The 20,770-nt window shown below is 38.2% G+C and overlaps 1 long non-coding RNA gene across 1 annotated transcript; it reads right to left on the bottom strand.

Moving 5' to 3' along the window:
- On the bottom strand, nucleotides 299-13,628 carry LOC107617532. The gene is made up of 3 exons (XR_001614973.2): nucleotides 13,617-13,628; nucleotides 2,632-2,635; nucleotides 299-409 (listed from the first exon to the last, which is right to left on the bottom strand). It is a non-coding gene; the product is annotated as an uncharacterized LOC107617532 (long non-coding RNA).

Here is a 20,770-nt window from a genome sequence, read left to right as displayed (position 1 = left end):
AAAACCAACCACCACAAAGATCACACCCTCTTGGAAAATGCCTTAGAAAAACTCACCCAATATACATCCACATTTATCCAAAGAAGCACCAGTTTTATGGAAGAAACCTCCAATTTCATGCAAGAAACCAAACCCAATATCCAAATAACCAAAGTCATGCATACGCATGAAGCATGCGTACACGCAACATGAAATTCATGCCTATGTAAGGTATGCATACGCACAACTCTGAGGTGCTTCAAACTTCATTTCTTCATAAATTCTCCATTTTTTCATGCTTTTTCCTCTCTTCTTTAATCCATCTTTGCCTTGTAAGCCTAAAATCACTTAACAAATACATCAAGGTCTCAAATGGAATTAAAGTGAATTAAACTTAGCAATTTAAGGGTCTCAAAAGTATGTTTTTAATCTTACAATTTAGGAGGAATTCACAAAATCATACTATTTCAGTGAATAAATGCAGGATAAGTTGATAAACTCCACTCATTTCCACACAAAATAAACCATAAAATTGTGGTTTATCGTATTTTTCACAATTAAGCAATAGCATGTCCTCTTTCAAAACATCAAGAAAGATAAAAAAGGGGGTATCAACATTTATTCAGTGCAAGCTATCTAAATGCAATCTATCTAAGTGCATGCAACTACTCTAACTAATACTATCTAATCATCTATATGTATGTACTTAGTTAAAATAGTTCAATTTCCAAGAAAACATGTAAACAATCAAGGGATAAAGACAATAGCAACCAAGTTAAATCCACAATTGAACTGAGTCCTAGAAAAGCATTTACAAACTTGAAAGATAAGACATGATTGATAAACCACTATTTTATGGTTTATATTGTGCTCAATTGAGTGGTTTTTATCAAGTCTTTGCACACTTATTCATACTAATTGCATGGTTTTACATTTTCCTTCCTAATCTTGTGCTATGATTGAAAACATGTTTCCTGAGCCTTAAAATTACCAAATATTAATTCCCCTTTATACCATTCGATGCCTTGATATGTGTGTTAAGTGATTTCAGGATTTATAAGGCAGGAATGGCTTAGAGGATGGAAAGGAAGCATGCAAAAGTGGAAGGAATACAAGAAACTGAAGGAACTACTAAAGCTGTCCAGCCTGACCTCTTCGTACTAAATCGACCATAACTTGAGCTACAGAGATCCAAATGAGGCGGTTCTAGTTGCGTTGGAAAGCTAACATTCGGGGCTTTATAAAGATATATAATTTTCCATAGCTGCCCCGAAGATAGGCGACGCGCATGCGTGAATCAAGCGCACGCGTGACCTGGCAAAAACTCAATCCGCGCGAATGCGTGGACGACGCTCACGCGTGACTTTGTCACGTGCTGGACGTATCAGAAATCACTGGGAGAAATTTCTAGACTATTTTTGACCCAGTTTTTGGCCCAGAAAACATAGATTTGAGGCTATAAAGTGAGAGAATCCATCCATTCATAAAACAACTTTCATATTCACAATTTTATGTTTTAGATGTAGTTTCTAGAGAGAGAGGCTCTCTCCTCTCTCTTAGGTTTTAGGATTTAGGATTTCTCTTAGGTTAGGTTTACTTCTTCTCAATTCCAGGTTCAATTTTCCTTTAGTTTAGTTTCTCTTCTACTTTTATTTACTCTATTACTTTAGTTGCTCTATTTCACTTGCTAATTACTTATGTTGCCAAATTTGCTTATAAACTCTTCATGTTAGATTTGAATATTCTATTTAATGTAATTTGAGGTATTTTAGATTTATGATTGCTTTCTTCTATTTATGATATAAATAATTTATATTTTCCCCCTTTTGCTTTGGTTAAGTAATCGGTGACACTTGTGTTATCAAACTCAGCTGTTGATTGAAAATTGGAATTTGCTGATTGATTTGGATCCCTCTAAAGCTAGTCTTTCCACAGGAGTTGACCAGGACTTGAGGAATCAAATTGATTAGTCTACTTGACTTTCCTTTATTTAGTAAGGGTTAACTAAGTGGGAGTAATTAACAATTCTCATCACACCTGATAAGGATAACTAGGATGGGATTTCCAGTTCTTATACCTTGCAATGGTTTTCATGATAATTTACTTTAATTGTTGCCAGTTTATTTTCCTGTTCCCTATTTTAAAAACCCAAAAATATACCTTTTTCTATAACCAATAATAAATCATACTTCCTTGCAATTCCTTGAGAGACGACCTAAGGTTTCAATACTTCGGTTATAAATTTTACTGGGTTTGTCATTGTGACAAACAAGTTTTTGTATGAAAGGATTATTGCTTGGTTTAGAAACTATACTTGCAACGAGAATTTATTGTGAATTCTAAACCATCAATCTTCCGTTCATCAAAATGGCACCGTTGCCGGGGAATTGTAAACGTATGCCTTATTATTGGTTATTGTAAATATTTTCTTTTGCTTGTTTATTTATTTTTGTTTTTGTTTTTATTTTTTTTTATTAGCTACTATGAGTTCTCACCCCTCTGGCTTTAAGTTTGGTTCCAATATTGTTATAAGGAATGGAAGCTATAACAGGAACATGCATCAAGGTCAAAACAATCAAAGATGGAAGGAGCCACGAGGATCTGATCAACCCTTTTGGCAACAACACCTTCCAAGGTACCATGGACAACGACCATTCTACAATGCATGCCAAGACAATAGTTATGGTGGTCCTTTTCGTGACAACCAACCTCCACCAAATTACTATGGTCAAGAGCCATTCCGAGGTGCGTACCAAGATGATAGATATGGTGGACCCCCTTGTGGTTATGGAGATGCTTTCGTTCCTCCTGACCCTCTGCTTTCCTGCTGTCTTCATCCAATCATTCCTACTCCTTTCCATGGCAAGCTGTATGTTGGGCATCATAGTTGTCAATGGCTACTTCCCGTCCTCTCAGTGAAAATAGTCCAAGATGCTCTATCACAGCACGGCTATTCATCTGTCGGTTCTCGATCATACTGGAATAGGATCCATTGATCCTTTTGCGTCTGTCACTACGCCCAGCACTCGCGAGTTTGAAGCTCGTCACAGCCATCCCTTCCCAGATCCTACTCGGAATACCACAGACAAGGTTTAGACTTTTCGGATCTCAGGAATGGCCATCTATGGGTTCTAACTTATACCACGAATATTCTAATATCTCGGACTCGGTCCCCTGTATTAGATATCTAAGATTTACCCATTCAATCTAAGGTAGAACGGAAGTGGTTGTCAGGCACGCGTTCATAAGTTGGGAATGATGATGATTGTCATGATCATCACATTCACATTGATGTGCGAATGAATATCTTAGAAGCGGAATAAGTTTGTATTAAATAGAAAAACAGTAGTACTTTGCATTAATCCATGAGGAACAGCAGAGCTCCACACCTTAATCTATGGTGTGTAGAAACTCTACCGTTGAAAATACATAAGTGATGAAGGTTCAGGCATGGCCAAATGGCCAGCCCCCAAACGTGATCTAAAGATGAAACTAAAGATGTAAATACAATAGTAAAAAGTCCTATTTATACTAAACTAGTTACTAGGGTTTACAGAGATAAGTAAATGATACAGAAATCTACTTTCGGGGCCCACTTAGTGTGTGCTTGGGCTGAGCATTGAGCTTTACACATGTAGAGGCTTCTCTTGGAGTTGAACGCCAGTTTGTAACCTGTTTCTGGCGTTTAACTCCACTTTGCAACCTGTTTCTGGCGTTTAACTCCAGAATGCAGCATGGAACTGGCGTTGAACGCCAGTTTGCGTCATCTAAACTCGGGCAAAGTATGGACTATTATATATTTCTGGAAAGCCGTGGATGTCTACTTTCCAACGCAATTGAGATCAGGCCATTTGAAGTTTTGTAGCTCCATAAAATCCACTTTGAGTGCAGGGAGGTCAGAATCCAACAGCATCTGCAGTCCTTCTTCAACCTCTGAATCTGATTTTTGCTCAAGTCCGTCAATTTTAGCCAGAAAATACCTGAAATCATAGAAAAATACACAAACTCATAGTAAAGTTTAAAAATGTGAATTTTAATTAAAAACTAATAAAAATATACTAAAAACTAATTAAATTATACTGAAAACTATGTAAAAACAATGCCAAAAAGCGTATAAATTATCCGCTCATCAATTATCATAATTCTATCCGGGTGGTAAGCATTCAGAACACTCAAGGACCAAATCATCCTCTGAGATCCATCTTAGTTGGCATTCCACCAACCATGGAAATCAAACCTTGGGAGTTCAACCTTAATGAGTCTTGCATTATGTTTTCAACTACTACCTAGCTCTCTCTTACTCTTCAATTCACAAAGAGTCCTAAGTTGACTATCTGTTTCAAACAAACCATATCCAAGTGGGACATTAAAGCTTAGGGATAAGAATGTTACCCACTCAAATTATGTGTTGGATGGTGATAACTTAGGAAGAGAAGCTTCCAATGGCTTTGGCAATGTGAGTTTCATTCCCTTTTTCTCCTCTTGTATGATCTTCACCTCTTGACAAGCTTTCTCAGGCTTGTTTTCTTGTTCAACTTCTCCAAACTCTTCAACCACTTCTTTTAATTCCTTGATCTCAACCCCCTCCATTTGTTGCAAGTCACGCTTTAACTCCTTTTCTTTCTCTTGAGGTTCCAAGATCTTTTCTACTCCATATGCTCAATTGAAATTGGCTCTTCGGATTGGATTGCTTTCTCTGTTGAAGGTTGTGGAGAGAAAGAAGGTTCATCAATTGGGAGAAGGTCTTCATATATGAAAGGGGGTTCATATTGGTGAGAGTATTGAGGTAATGTGTATGAGTGTAATTGTTCGAGAGGTTCATGGGAGTATTAGTGTTGGAATGGTTGTGGCTCTAAGTGTGGCTCATAAGGTTGTTCATGAGGTACATAAGGTTGGTAGTGGAATGGGTATGGAGTTAGATTATATAGAGGTGTTTGGTGGTGGAATGGGAGTTGAGAAGTTTATGGTTCAGGATTATGTTGAGGGTATGATTCATAGGCATATGGTGGTGAAGGTTCATAATCATAGTAAGACCCACCATATCTATTGGATTGATATGCACCATGGGGAGGATTGTGACCATAGTAAAGCGGAGGAGGTTGTTGCCATGAATGTTGTCCATATGCATGTGGCTCCTTCCTCAATTGATTTCCCGTCCCATAGTGTGAACTGACATTGAAGTTACCATTTCCTACAACATAATTGCAACCAAACTCCAAGCCAAAAGGGTGAGAATTCATATAAAAGAGAGAAAATAAAAACAAAAGAGATCAAGAAACAAGAAAAATACAATCCTAACTACTAACAAAAACAAGCAAACAACCAAAAATCAAGCTATTTACATATTAACATATTCACAATAGCCAATAATAAGCACACATTGCAATTTCCCGGCAACTGCACCAAAAACTTGATGGAGGGCCAAACGTCGGTTTAGAAATTTCTCAAAAAAAGAATTTTTATTGTAAGTATAGTTCCAAACCAACAAATGACCTAATCAAAGTTTAAATGATTATCACAATTCAAACCAACATAACCGGAAATAGAATCCTGGGTCGTTCTCCCTAGGAATTGTAATCAAGTGCTCAATTATCAAGAACCCATGGGTTGGGAGTTCTCATTCCGTATATATTCTTTGTTTTTCATATGTAGGTCTTGGTGCTCCGCAGTAAGCTGGAGTTCTTCTGGAAGACGGCGATGTTCTTTTGAATCCTGTGTTGTCTTTTGTATATATATATATTGATTTGAAACCTTGCCTATAGAGGCTTTGATGTATATTTGGGAGAAATAAAAACTGTTATCAACTGTTTTTGTTGCTATAACCTAGCCAATCTAAACTTCGCAGATCGTGACTAGTGGCTATCATACATACATACATACATACATACATACATACATACATACATACATACATACATACATACATATATATATATATATACTCTGTATTCATCCTTTAAGTTTTTATTTTATCTCGCTTTTTCGAACGCGTTATATTTTCGATACGTGTGTGTTTGCGCTCGCGATTTTCTTTAATTCCTTTTCAAACTTCTCGTTTAATAATTTCTTCTAATTATATATATGTATTACAACTTCATCTTGAGTTGTACCACCTTATTATCATTGACTTATGACTCGAACATAAGAATTTAAATGGTAGGGTGCTATAACTAGTACAGCCGTTGCAGTGCTTTTCATGTAGCTGATAAGTTGTCTACACCAACATTGTTGTAAAAGAGGCACCAAAGGATCATTTGTTGCCTTCTTTTTTTCTCAGTTGATAGACGAGGCCAAGGCCCAAAAGTTACAGAGACAAGATTACACGGGGCATGAGTACCCCTCTAGCATCATCACCAACAATTTTACATAGTTCCCGGTCAGGTTTATCAACAAAATGAAATCCCTCACCTAAGCTAAGACTCTTTCTAGCGAGAAGGTCCACTACTTGATTTCCTTCCCTATAGTTATGCACAAAAGTCAACCTCCAATCTCGCTGCTTGAACTGGGTGATTCTCCTCACCAGTGCATTTGGGTGCACAAAGCTGTTTTGTTTATTCAAAACTGAGAGAATAGCCTTCGAGTTTACTTCCAGCTCAATTCTTCTTAGGCCTAAATCCTAGGCCATTTCCAGACCCTTTAAAACCCCCCACATCTCTTCTTGGAACGCTGTACAGTCCCCAATATTTTGCATGTAACCTGCTATCCAACATCCCTGTTCATTTCTTAATAGTCCACCACATCCTGCCTTGCCCGGATTTTCCACGGAAGCTCTATCAAAATTGATTTTTATCCACCGCGAGGGAGAAGGTCTCCATTTTATGTGGCACTCACCTCTTCTCTGATGACTCTGCAGCAATTTGTCCTTTTTGAACGCCTCTTGAATAATTTGTACAAAAAGGATTATGGAATCAATGGCATGATCTAGCTCTTGTATGGAGGAGAAAATATTTCTTTATTCCTCCAATTCCACAACTTCCATCAAGCAACCATAAAAATAGATATCCATGTTTTATCTTTTGGGTTGCCAATTTTCGATGTAAGGTTCCTTCTAATCCATAGATCAAAGGGAGCTCTAAAGAAAAAAAATAAAGATATTAGGGATCCACCATACCTGCCCACATACTGGACACGGCAGTACAATCCCTTAAAACGTGGATGAGAGTTTTTTGTTGTCCATTGCAGATGTGATAGTTTGGGCAGCTTCCAAAAAGCTTAGCTCTCTAGCTAGCAGTTAATAGTCTCTTATGTAGGACCATCCACATAAAGCATTTAATATGCTGTGGACCTTTCCATTTCTATATAATTTTCCAGGCCATATCCTCTCCTCTTTGATCATTATCAAGCATAAAGTAGGGGCTTGCTACAGTAAAGTTTCCGTCACATGTTCCACTCTAAAAAACTTTGTCTTCATCCATATCATCATTAGGAGGCAGTAATGCTCTTATTTTGTTAATAGAGTCGATAGGGAGAAATTGCCTCAGAAGATTTGTATTCCACTCTCCATTTGGAAGGACGAAATCACGAACTTTGCCTTCCACTATATCGTCTGTGAGCTCAGTAGTTATCTTCAGCTTGAGTATGTCTTCACCCTTTACCCAAATATTATTCCAAAACCTCACTCTTCGTCCATACCAATGTCATAGCCTATTGATGTCCCGAAAACTTGTCTCTCAACAAATTTTCACTGGCAAGTGCACCGGATTGTCGTCAAGAAAAAACTCACTATTGAGTGAGGTCGAATCCCACAGGGATTGGTTTAGCGTGAAAATTAAATTGCAAGAAATTAAATGAACAGAAACTAAATTGCTGAATCTAAAGAGAAGAAACTAAAATTGCAAGAAATTTAATGGGAATGGGGATTAAGCATCAAATTAAAGAGCAGAATATAAAGAGAACGGTTGAGATCAAAATAGGGGATTCATTGAGTTTTAGGAGATATTGAACTCTCCGGATCAAATCATTTTCATCTCTTCTTCAATTAATGCATTCATTGACCTTGCTTGGCAATCTTAAATGACTGGATTCCAATGTCTTGGCTCACCAATCTCTCTAAGCTTGAACAATTGCCCAATGTTTTGGTTTAATTGCTCATGAGAAGAGATGAAGTTTGGTCACTGATTATAACACAAATTCATAGATCAAAGTATTGGTAGGATTAAATGTCACAATATACATCCAACCCCCAATCTAATCCAATGTGAGAAAGCATTTCTAGCATGAATTCCTCATCCCTCTCTCGAGGATCAGAGAAATTCCAATTATGAATAGCTTCTCTATTAAGACAACCATCCAATTGAATTAAGATCGAAAGCTTTCTAACAAAATCAAGTGAAAAGATAGAAGAAGAAGATAAAAACTACTATTGATCCATTGAATTACAATAGAGCTCCCTAACCCAATGAAAGGGGTTTAGTTGTTCATAGCTCTCTGAATGGAACGTGGAATTGAAAGGTACATTGCAGAATTAAAATGAAAAGTACAAAGAAAGTAAATGGGCAGAGTTTCAGTACTCCATGTTTATGCCCCTCCTTAACTAACTTAAACTCTAGCTATTTATACACTTCTTCAATTGATCTTCAAGTCATCTGAATTGGGCTTTTGGCCTTTATTGATGTTGATCTAATTGGCTCCCAATGCTGTTGAGAAGAGAGAGGTGCTCAATTGTGCAATTCTGATATCAACGTTGGAGTCAACGTTTTTGGGCAAACGTTGAGTCCAACGTTGTTTAGGAAAAATGGATACTAGTTGCTGTAATCAACGTTTAACTCAACGTTGGGGTGCCAACGTTCGCTCGTCCATGCGTACACGTGGCATATGCATACGCGTGGCATACGCGTACGCGTGGATGGGCCATTTTACCCCTTCACGCGTATGCGCTGCCTATGCATGTGCGCGTTTGGGGATAGAATTCCCATCCATGCGTACACGCGAGTGACGCGTGCGCATGGATGAAACTTTCCAAATTCCAATTTTTGAAGGCTTTTCGAAGACGTTGGCATCAGCGTTTGACTGGCAACGCTCCCTCCAACGTTGATTCATCCACGCGTGTGCGTCATCTACGCGTGCGCGTGGATAGCCAAAATTCACGCTCACGAGTACGCATAGCATACGCGTACGCATCGTTGTGCTTTTTTCAAAATCAAGATTTGGAGCTCAGATCGCGTACGTTGGCATCAACGTTGGACTGGCAACGTTTCCTCCAACGTTGGCATATCCACACACGCGCGTCATCTACACGTGCGCGTGGATTGTCAAAATTCACGATCCACGCGTGCACATATAGCACGCGTACGCGTCGCCAAAATTTTTCAATTTCCAAAAAGCACTCTGTATCAACGAGCGTTGGAGGTAACGTTGGCTTGCCAACGCTCCCTCCAACGTTGGCACCAGAATTATGCAGAACTTTTGCTCTGCCTCTTCTTCCAATGTTTGAGGTAACGTTGGTGGTCCAACTTTGGCCACCAACGTTGCTCCCCTTTCTTCCTTCAATGGCCATTTCTTCCACCTCTTTCCATGCACTTCTTCACCTATCATCAACCAATACATGTATCAAAGTCTTGTTAAAGTCATGAAAATTTGCATGATTCTTAGCACACAAGTAATTATGGCATAAATCTCATGAAATTGCATCAAATTAACCATGGTTGAATGAATCAAGACATACATGAATTTTTAACCCAATTGCTTACTTGTAGCTCAAGAAAGTGCATAAAACCTACTAAAAACAAAAGAAAGAGGCTAGTGAAACTAGCCTAAGATGCCTTGGCATCACAACACCAAACTTAAATCTTGCTTGTCCCCAAGCAAGCAATGAATTATGAGAAGAATGAATGAAACAGAAGGTAATGTCCCTATTAGCAAGTCATTTTCATTAATTCATGGGTTTTATGCAGAGAATGTTGCAGCTCACTTTTTATTGATTCTTAAGTGAGGAATGTCCCTTTTTAAGCATCAACTAACATATTGCTATGACTTCTTATTATTCACTCATCCTTAGTAATTGCTTTTCTTTCACTTAGAACTTATTCTTACTTGTAGCTTAGTGTCATGTGTTGTATAAGCTTCTTAGCTTATTTTCACTCAACACATATTCACCACAGACACTTGGCTCACAATTCTTCTTAAGACATTGGTGCCCAGCACCTCTTTGGGTTACTAAATGCCTTGTAACTAGGTTGCTCTTGATAATGGACTTTTGGTTGATAATCCCGGATTAGTTAACCCAAGTTACCAAGTGTTAAAGCACTCCATAGAACCTAATCATCCAAGCAGATCCTAGTACAAGACACCACAGGCATATGTCTTAAGGTCTAAGCTATTGGTGTTTAGCTTTGTTCTATGTTTCTTCCATTTTTGTTGCCACTTTTCGCTTTTCTTTTTCTTTCTTTTTATTTGTTTTCTTTCTTCCAAGGATTTCTATTTGCTAAGATTCATAGACAGCAGCCAAGTTTACACTAAAGAGAGGCATTCTACCTTTTTATTAGTTATTAACGAGCTAGCTACACAATCAGGCATATATACCACTGATGACAAGTCATCTTAGACTAGTTTCACAAGCCCATTTCATTAGTTTTCACTTGGTTTTATGCACTTTCTTGCACAATAAGTAAGTAATTGGAGTGGATTTTCATGGTTATGTTGAATCAATCAAACATCATGTATTTTACACAAAATCATAGGTTTTATGCTATAATTAATTGATTAATTAAAAGATGCAAAGATCTAGTGATTTTGGTGGAACTTTGATTAGTTGTTTGGTTGCTCGTAGGTGAAGAAATGATGGAAAGAGGAACTTTTGGCACACTTTTGAAGTTTGAGCACGCTTTGGACCTTAGGCCCATAAAAATAAAGCGTGGCGCTCAACCAAGGCAGCTAAGGAACGTTCAAAACATTGAACGTAGCGCTCCCTTTCTTTCACTTTTTCGTGATACTCTTGGCAAGGAAACAAGGGAGCAAGGCCAGCACTAAAAGGGTGCAACGTAGTGCTCGAAGACGGGAACCAAGCAAGGCTGGGTGCATCAAGACAAGGAGGAGTAGCGCTCAAACATTCGAGCGTAGCGCTCCCTTTTGCTCACTTTTTCGAGCTTGGAACCAAAGAAGCCAAGCATGTACAAGGCAAAACAAGGAGTAAGCGTTTGCAAAAAGCAACGCTATGCTCACTTTTGTCACCTTTTTCGTGCCTCAACCAAGGAAAGCAAAGCTAACCCAGGGAAGCAAAGGCATGTAGCGCTCGAAGAGTGAGCGGAACGTTCACTTAGTGAACGTTATGGACAAGGAGGCTTGGCTCACCAAGGCTAAGCAAACGGAGTGCTCCCCTGGGAGCTGACCCATGCCTCCAACTCAATTGAACCAAGGCCAACCGGACCCATCTCTCTTCAAATCCAAAAACCAAAAGGCCCACTTCAAACTTTGAAGACCAAAATAGAAAGTGTATAAATAGGATTAAGTTTGATTTGTAGAGGATCTTTAGCTCATTTTTAGTTTTCACTTTTGAATTTTCATTTGGAAATTTGGGAATTTGGAATTGGATTTAGTTTTTTTCTGTTTGCGTTTTCTTTTTTTCTGCAATTTCTACTGTCTGTTCTTGGATTTTGAATTGAGATTGAAGAGCCCCATTGATTCTAAATCTGAGAATCATCTTTTACTCTTCTTCTCAATTGTTCTAAGAATTAGATCTTAATCTTCTCTTCTGTTTTTATTTTCATTTCATCTGCAAATTTCCTTTCTGCTTGATCAAGGGAGCAATTGAGATCTAGATCTGATTGCTAGTCTCATTGCTCTTCTTCGATCTTCAATTTCTCTTTTAGGATTTCATAATTGATTCACGTTTTCTTGCTGTTTTTTTTCTTGAAGAAATTTTCCATTTCTGTTCTTGCTGTTGAGATCAAGATTTGAATTCTTGCATCTCATAGCTCTCTGATTTACTTTAGTTTGCAATTTCTTGTTCAATTCCAAACCCCAGCACCCAAATCCCTTTATTCTTCAAGCAATTTATATTTCTCAGTAATTTAGATTCAGCAATTTATATTTATTGCACTTTAAGTTTCTACAATTTAAGTTTCAGCTCTTTTACTTTCTTACACTTTAAGTTACTGCAATTTATCTCTTCTGCACTTTACTTTTCTGCCCAATTTACCTTCTGCACTTTTAATTTCTTGCAATTTAACTTCTGTTAATCAAAATCACTCAAATCATCAAATATTCGCTTAACTAAATTCATCACCTAACTAAAATTTCTCAATCCATCAATCCCTGTGGGATCGACATCACTCTTGTGAGTTATTACTACTTGATGCAACCCGGTACACTTGCCGGTGAGTTTTTTGTGGAATTATTTTTCCATCATCAAGTTTTTGGTGTCGTTGCCGAGAATTGATTTAGATTGACAATGATTAAGTAGGATGATAATCTAGATTAAGCATTTTCTTTTTATTTTTACTAAGCACATTAACTGTTTGACACATTGTATCACCTAACCCTCTAACCACATTCTAGCATTAGAATGTCCAGGTTTCATGTGGTTTGTTTGTGATTTTTGCAAGTCATGGAGGTTGAGGTGCATGAAGAGGGAGTGAGCAACAATGCTCAACCTACAAGAAGGGTGTTGGCCTCTTACACTATCCCCAATCCCAGACATTATGGGAGCAGCATCCTCACCCCAAATGTTCATGCAAATGACTTTGAGTTGAAGCGCCTCAACTAATCACTTTGGTGCAGAACAATTGTGCTTATGGAGGTGGCCCTCTTGAAGACCCCAACCAACATTTGTCTGTTTTCTTGAAGATTTGTGAAACTGTCAAGACAAATGGGGTGCATCCTGACATCTATAAGTTACTTCTATTCCCATTTCTTTGAGGAACAATGCTGCTCAATGGCTGGAAACCATTCCCAAGGAGAGCATCAACAATTGGAATGATTTGGTGAGCAAATTCCTAGCCAAATTCTACCCACCTCACAGGATCATTAAGCTGAAAACAGAGGTGCAAACCTTTATACAAAAGGAGGGAGAATCACTCTATGAGGCATGGGAACGATATAAGGCCCTGATAAGGAAATGTCCACCTGAGATGTTCAGTGAGTTGGTGAAACTTCAAAACTTTTATGAAGGATTAACCCTGAAATCAAGAAAAGCATTAGATTACTCCTCTGGATGTTCACTTTAGATGATGAAAACTACCCAAGAAGCACAAGATCTCATTGAGATGGTGGCCAACAATCAATATTTTTACTCATCTGAGAAGCACCATGACACAAATCCAAAGAGGGAAGCAATGGAACTTGAAGGAGTAAGTGCAATGCTGACTCAAAATAAGCAGATGCATCAACAACTTCAGCAACAAATGGAGATGATTACCAAGAGAATAGATGGACTGCAACTTGCTGCAGTGAATATACAAAGCCAATCTCAAATCTCACATGGATGGAATCGATCTAAAGGAGGTCTTGGGACACTCAACTATGAGCAACAAGGGCCTGAAGAGATACAACACACGAACAACACCTCAAGTTCATGCCAACATGACTTCCATGGTGATGCACATAATCTATCCTGGAGAACTCATTCTAACTTGAGGTGGGGTGAGCATCAGAATCAACGACAAAGGGACTTCAACTCCAACAGTTTTGGCAACACAAACAAACACAATCAATTCCCTACTAACAACAACCACTACACACAACCACAAGACACACATACTCAACCTCAGCATACTTCACAAACCACCCAAAGCAACTTCTCCATACCACCACTTAATCCACAAAACAACTCCTCCAATTTTTCAAACAATTTCCACCAACAACCAGCACAATCCACACAGCCCCATCCAGAATCTCAAAGGATCTCCAACTTTGAAATGTTGATGGAAAAACTCATCAAAACTCAAGAGATGGTCAGACAAGATCAAGAAACTTCAATCAAGAATTTTGAGAGACACATGGGACAAATGGCTAAACAAATTGCTGAGATGGGTGAGAAGCAAGCAAAAGCCTTCCCTTGTGCCACTGAAGGCCCAAGAGACAAAGGAAAAGCGACAAAATAGGAGGAGTGCAAAGCAATCATGGCAGAAAGTCAGGAGACTATGGACAAGGAAGCTATCATTCAAAGAGAACACCGCAGAGAAGCTCCATAAGAAGAGACAGAGGAGAGAAGTAAAGAGGATCAGAAGACCAAGAATGCATAAAGCTCAGAAGGAAACAAGAGCATCAATGAACCACAGCTGCAAGAGAAGAAAGAAGGGATGAATCCATATATCCCCAAACTTCCATACCCTCAAAGGTTTAAGAAAGAAAACAAGGATAAGCAATACTTAAAATTTCTGGACATATTCAAAATACTCAGCATCAATATTCCCTTCTTAGAAGCACTTGAACAGATGCCATTATATGCCAAATTTATGAAAGAAGTGCTAACAAAGAAAAGATCCTTGAAAGAAGGACAAACTGTTGAGATGACAATGGAGTGTAGCGCTATCCTCCAAAGAGGTTTACCAGAGAAGAAAGATGATCCTGGAAGGTTTTATATATCTTGTACCATAGGAAACAGAACTATTGAGAAATCATTCTATGACCTTGGTGCAAGCATAAACTTGATGCCTCTATCTCTTATGAGGAAACTTCAAATTGTTGAGCTGAAATCCACTCGAATAGCTCTCTAAATGGCGGACAAATCCATTAAGCAAGCACTGAGAGTTGTGGAGAATGTGCTAGTAAAAGTGGGAAAATTCTTTCTCCCTGCTGACTTTGTTATCTTAGATATGGAAGAGGACCCTAACACTCCCATCATCCTGGGAGGCCTTTCCTAGCTATGGGCAGAGCATTGATAGATGTTGAAAAAAGGAAATTGTTGCTAAGAGTTCATGATGAGCACCTAGCATTTCATGTTTTCAAGACTTTACATGAGCCCACTCAAGAAGAAGAATGCAAGAAGGATAAGACGAGAGATCATAGCTCAAAGGAGACAATTAAGGAGTCAAATCCAAGGTGTCTAAACCCATGCTTTAAAGAAGTAGAAGTGGTGCAACAGACCAAAGAAGTCAAGGAGGAACTAGATCCAAAACCCCCAGATAAAGAACCACCAAGGCATGAATCATCTTCTGAGAAAGAAAAGAAGAAGAGGCCAATAGGATGGAGAAATAAGAAAATCCCCACTGAAGGCTTCTCACCAGGGGATAAAGTGATGTTAAACACCCAACCAATGAAGGTGTCTCTATAATTGTCTGAGTTCTATACTGTGAACCGGATCCTTTCACTTGAACACCTAGAGATCATCAAAGAGGAGACCGAAAGGAAGTTCACAGTAAGGGGAGAAAAGCTAAGGCACTATGATTTTTAACCTCCATGATCAAAGGACAAGATGTCAAGCTAGTGACAGTAAAAGAGCGCTTGTTGGGAGGCAACCCAACCAGAGGTAATTTTCTTTCCCTAAACTATTTCAATAAAAAAGTTAAGTAGACTTATCTGTATTGCAAGGAGCTAAGTTTGGTGTTGCATACCAAAATAATTTAAGGGTGAATGAAGGATGCTAAGTTTGGTGTTCCACCAAAAATTTCATTAAGAACACATTGCACCCTCAGCATGATTAATATCAGCTCCAAACAATAAGAGAAACCACTTAACAATTGTCATGTTTCTAGTTTTCAGTTTGTTTTTTAGTTCATAGTTTATTTTCTTAATAAAAAGTACTTGATGTTTCATGCATGTATTTATTCTGCTACACATAGAAGTAGGCAAGGAACTAAGTTTGGTGTTTCCACACCAACTTAGGATTAGAGAATCACAAGCATACATGCATGCTAACTGTTTCTCAAGTGCTTGGGGAACAAGCAACTTTCAATATCTCTTGTAGGAAGGGAGGAAAAGATACATCATCATGGACAAAGGGATGATATGGAACCCAAAAATGATGATAACACAGAGGAAACAAATGGACTCCAAGATGTTGTATTGTTCTCTGACTGACTTTAGCTTAAATGTGCTAATTGAAAGTGTAAATATCCCATGTTGATTAATATCCTTTTAGATTTAGTTACTGTTTGTTTGTTTTCATGCTGTTATAGCTTGCTAGTCTAAGTGCTTGATTCATTTGCATCTTACTTGAATTATATGCTTTATCCCTGATACTTGAATAAAAGAAAAATAACTGTGAAATAGAGAAAGAGTAAAAGTCTGGTATGATATGAGACAGAATGAGGTTATGTGGTGGTATGTGCTGGTTCATTAGTTGATTTATAAATAAGGCTGAATGTTGGCATGACTTTGTGATATGAACTTGAGTTACATTTCATGAGACTTGACAAATGAAAAAGGGTCCAAAATAGAAGAAAGAAAATGCAAGAGAAAGAAGCAAAAAAAGAAATAAACAAAGCTGGGCACCAATGGCTGGAAATTTGGATAAATGCCTGTGATGTTCTTGTACAAAGATAAGCTTGGATAACTAGGTTCTAAGGGGTGCTTCATCACCCGGAAACTTGGGTTAACTAACCCGAGATTGCCAACTGAAAGTCCACCATCAAGAGCTACTTTGAGACAAAGCATTTAGTGACCCAAAGAGGTGCTGGGCATCAATTTCCAAAGGACAACACAAAGCAAAATGCCTGTGATGTGTGTGTGCTAAGGAGAGGCTTGAGCAAGTAAACCCATAGGGGTGTTCCAACACCTAGCATCTTGAACCAACTGGGGCGGGAATGCTGGCTGAAAGCTTACTCTAAAAAGCTACCTTATCACATAACATTAAGCCTCGGCTAAGCAATAAATCTCAATCAAAAGAAAGAGAGCAAGAAAAACTAAGGACCAAGTAATAACAAGTCTCATTTTTTGTGTAATTCAAGTAAGGATCCAAAGGAGTGTTGATGTCTCAGCCATAGAATAAAAATCTCTAAGATACCATGCATGAAAACCCCATTAACCAGTATTGAATGTTTTGCAAATAAAGACTTATACCCTTCTCTGTCTTCATTCATTCTTGTTCTGTTTTGCTGCTTGCTTGGGGACAAACAATATCTAAGTTTGGTGTTGTGATGACAAGTCATCTTAGGCTAGTTTCACAAGCCTATTTCATTAGTTTTCACTTGGTTTTATGCACTTTCTTGCACAATAAGTAAGTAATTGGAGTGAACTTTCATGGTTATGTTGAATCAATCAAACATCATGTATTTTACACAAAATCATAGGTTTTATGCTAGAATTAATTGATTAATTAAAAGATGCAAAGATCTAGTGATTTTGGTGGACTTTGATTAGTTTTTTGGTTGCTTATAGGTGAAGAAATGATGGAAAGAGGAACTTTTGGCACACTTTTGAAGTTTGAGCACGCTTTGGACCTTAGGCCCATAAAAATAAAGCGTGGCGCTCAACCAAGGCAGCTAAGGAGCGTTCAAAACATTGAACGTAGCGCTCCCTTTCTTTCACTTTTTTGTGACACTCTTGGCAAGGAAACAAGGGAGCAAGGCCAGCACTAAAAGGGTGCAACGTAGCGCTCGAAGAGGGGAACCAAGCAAGGCTGGGTGCATCAAGATAAGGAGGAGTAGCGCTCAAACATTCGAGCGTACCGCTCCCTTTTGCTCACTTTTTCGAGCTTGGAACCAAAGAAGCCAAGCATGTACAAGGCAAAACAAGGAGCAAGCGTTTGGAAAAAGCAACGCTATGCTCCCTTTTGTCACCTTTTTCGTGCCTCAACCAAGGAAAGCAAAGCTCACCCATGGAAGCAAAGGCATGTAGCGCTTAAAGAGTGAGCAGAATGTTCACTTAGTGAACGCTATGGACAAGGAAGCTTGGCTCACCAAGGCTAAGTAAACGTAACGTTCAGTATACCAAATGGAGCGCTCCCCTGGGAGCTGACCCATGCCTCCAACTCAATTGAACCAATGCCAACCGGACCCATCTCTCTTCAAATCCAAAAACCAAAAGGCCCACTCCAAACTTTGAAGACCAAAATAGAAAATGTATAAATAGGATTAAATTTGATTTGTAGAGGACCTTTAGCTCATTTTTAGTTTTCACTTTTGAATTTTCATTTGGGAATTTGGAATTGGATTTAGTTTTCTTTCTGTTTGCGTTTTCTTTTCTTCTGCAACTTCTACTGTCTGTTCTTGGATTTTGAATTGAGATTGAAGAGCCCCATTGATTCTAAATCTGAGAATCATCTTTTACTCTTCTTCTCAATTGTTCTAAGAATTAGATCTTAATCTTCTCTTCTGTTATCATTTTCATTTCATCTGCGAATTTCCTTTCTGCTTAATCAAGGGAGCAATTGAGATCTAGATCTGATTGCTAGTCTCATTGCTCTTCTTCGATCTTCAGTTTCTCTTTTAGGATTTCATAATTGATTCAAGTTTTCTTGTTATTTTTTATCTTGAAGAAATTTTCCATTTCTGTTCTTGCTGTTGAGATCCATATCTGAATTCTTGCATCTCATAGCTCTCTGATTTACTTTAGTTTGCAATTTCTTGTTCAATTCCAAACCCCAGCACCCAAATCCCTTTACTCTTCAAGAAATTTACATTTCTCAGTAATTTAGATTCAGCAATTTATATTTATTGCAATTTAAGTTTCTGCAATTTACTTTTCTTGTAATTTAAGTTTCAGCTCTTTTACTTTCTTGCACTTTAAGTTACTACAATTTATCTCTTCTGCACTTTACTTTTCTGCCTAATTTACCTTCTGCACTTTTAATTTCTTGCAATTTAGCTTCTGTTAATCAAAATCACTCAAATCATCAAATATTCGCTTAAATAAATTCATCACCTAACTAAAATTGCTCAATCTATCAATCCCTGTGGGATCGACCTCACTCTTTTGAGTTATTACTACTTGATGCGACCCGGTTCACTTGCCGGTGAGTTTTGTGTGGAGTCGTTTTTCCACCCATTAACCACCAATTGGTTTTATTCTATTTTTTTTTTACTAATTTGACAAATTTCACTTCTGTTCAAATATTCTCTTTTATTTGATTAAAAATAAGGGAACAAATATACATTCAAGCAAGTGAAATTAACCAGACACGTAGATTATAACACTTATTTGAAATTTAAAGGAAGCAGATGCAAGTATGATATTCAGCAGGGATACATTCAGACTTCCAATTTAAGCAATTCAAAGTGAAAGTAGTTAAGTGACAATACAACCTCTTGGCATCCTCTTCTTTGTTGTTCAGCATCTTCCCTAGCCTTGGTCTTCTCTTTGTCCCTGGATGATGATGCATAACCTTCTCAAAATTTTGATTGTCTTCCTGCAAAACTATTGGAAGTTGCTTGTTCCCCAAGCACTTGAGAATTGGTAAGTCTATATGTATGCTTGTGATCTTCAGGACTTAAGTTAGTGTGTGAACACCAAACTTAATTCCTTTCTTACTTCTAAATGCAGCAAGGTGAACATACATATGAAACTGCAAGTGCTTCATTAAAAAGTTAAACTATGACTGAAAATCAAAAACTTGTCAAGTAGTTTCTCTGATTGTTTGGGGCTCCTAACCAATTATGCTTGAAAGAAAATGCAATGTGCTCTTAGGAAAGACTATGGTGGGACGCCAAACATAGAATTGAACATTCACCTTTGAATTCTTTTGGTGTGCAACACCAAACATAGTTCCTGGCAATACAAAGAAATCTTCATGGCTCTTTTATTGATAAGCTATGAAAAAAGGATTACCTTTGGTTGGGTTGCCTCCCAACAAGCGCTCTTTTAACGTCACTAGCTTGACGGTTGGCACCCTCATTTGAGTTTGTACTTCATCTTGGGCCTTTCCCTCATATCACCCAGATAATGCTTGAGCCTTTGTCCATTTACAGTCAAGGTTTCCTGTGATTTCTCCTCCATAATTTCTATATGTCCATAAGGGAAAACCTTGGTGACAAGAAAAGGTCCTGACCACCTTGACTTTAGCTTTTCAGGAAATAGCTTTAGCTTGGAATTATAGAGGAGCACTCTCCGTCATCTTCAAAGCTTCTTGGTGCCAACTTGAGGTCATGTCTTTCTTTTGCCTTTTCCTTGTATAATTTTTCATTTTCATAGGTCTGGGATCTGAACTCTTCTAGTTCTTGCATTTGCAAAAGCCTTCTTTCACCAACAGCATCATTATTCAAGTTCAATAGCTTGAGAGCCTAGAATGCTTTGTGTTCAAGCTCCAATGGTAGATGACAAGCTTTTCCATACACCAATTGATATGGGGACATCCCAATTGGTGTTTTGAAGGCTGTCCTATAGGCCCAAAGAGCATCATCCAACTTCTTGGACCAGTCTTTTCTTGAAGCTCCCATAGTCTTTTCCAAGATTCTTTTTAACTCTCTGTTGGATATCTCTGTCTGTCCACTTGTTTGGGGATGGTAAGGTGTGGCAACCTTGTGCCTTACTCCATATCTCAGGAGGAGACTTTCTAATGGTCTATTGTAAAAATGGCTTCCTCCATCACTGATAAGAGCTCTAGGCACCCCAAATCGGCTAAAGATGTTCTTTCTGAGAAAGTTCATCACTACCTTATTCTCATTTGTTGGAGTTGCAATAGCTACTACCCATTTTGATATATAATTCACTGCCACCAAGATATATTTATTTGAGTATGAGGTTGGGAATGGTCCCATGAAATCAATTCCCCACACAACAAATAATTCAAGTTCTAAGATGAATTGATGTGGCATTTCATTTCTTTTGGATAAATTCCCTGCTCTTTGGCATTCATTGCAGTGCTGTACCAATTCTTTTGCATCCTTGAAGATAGTGGGCCAAAAGAATTAACATTGTAGTACTTTGGCTGCAGTCCTTTCTCCTCCAAAATGTCCTCCATAGCAAGAACCATGAC

Source organism: Arachis ipaensis, chromosome B01 (assembly GCF_000816755.2).
Source record: "Arachis ipaensis cultivar K30076 chromosome B01, Araip1.1, whole genome shotgun sequence".
Lineage (NCBI taxonomy): Eukaryota > Viridiplantae > Streptophyta > Magnoliopsida > Fabales > Fabaceae > Arachis > Arachis ipaensis.
Note: the sequence above shows the minus strand (reverse complement) of the source record. Positions and strands in the feature narration are given on the sequence as shown.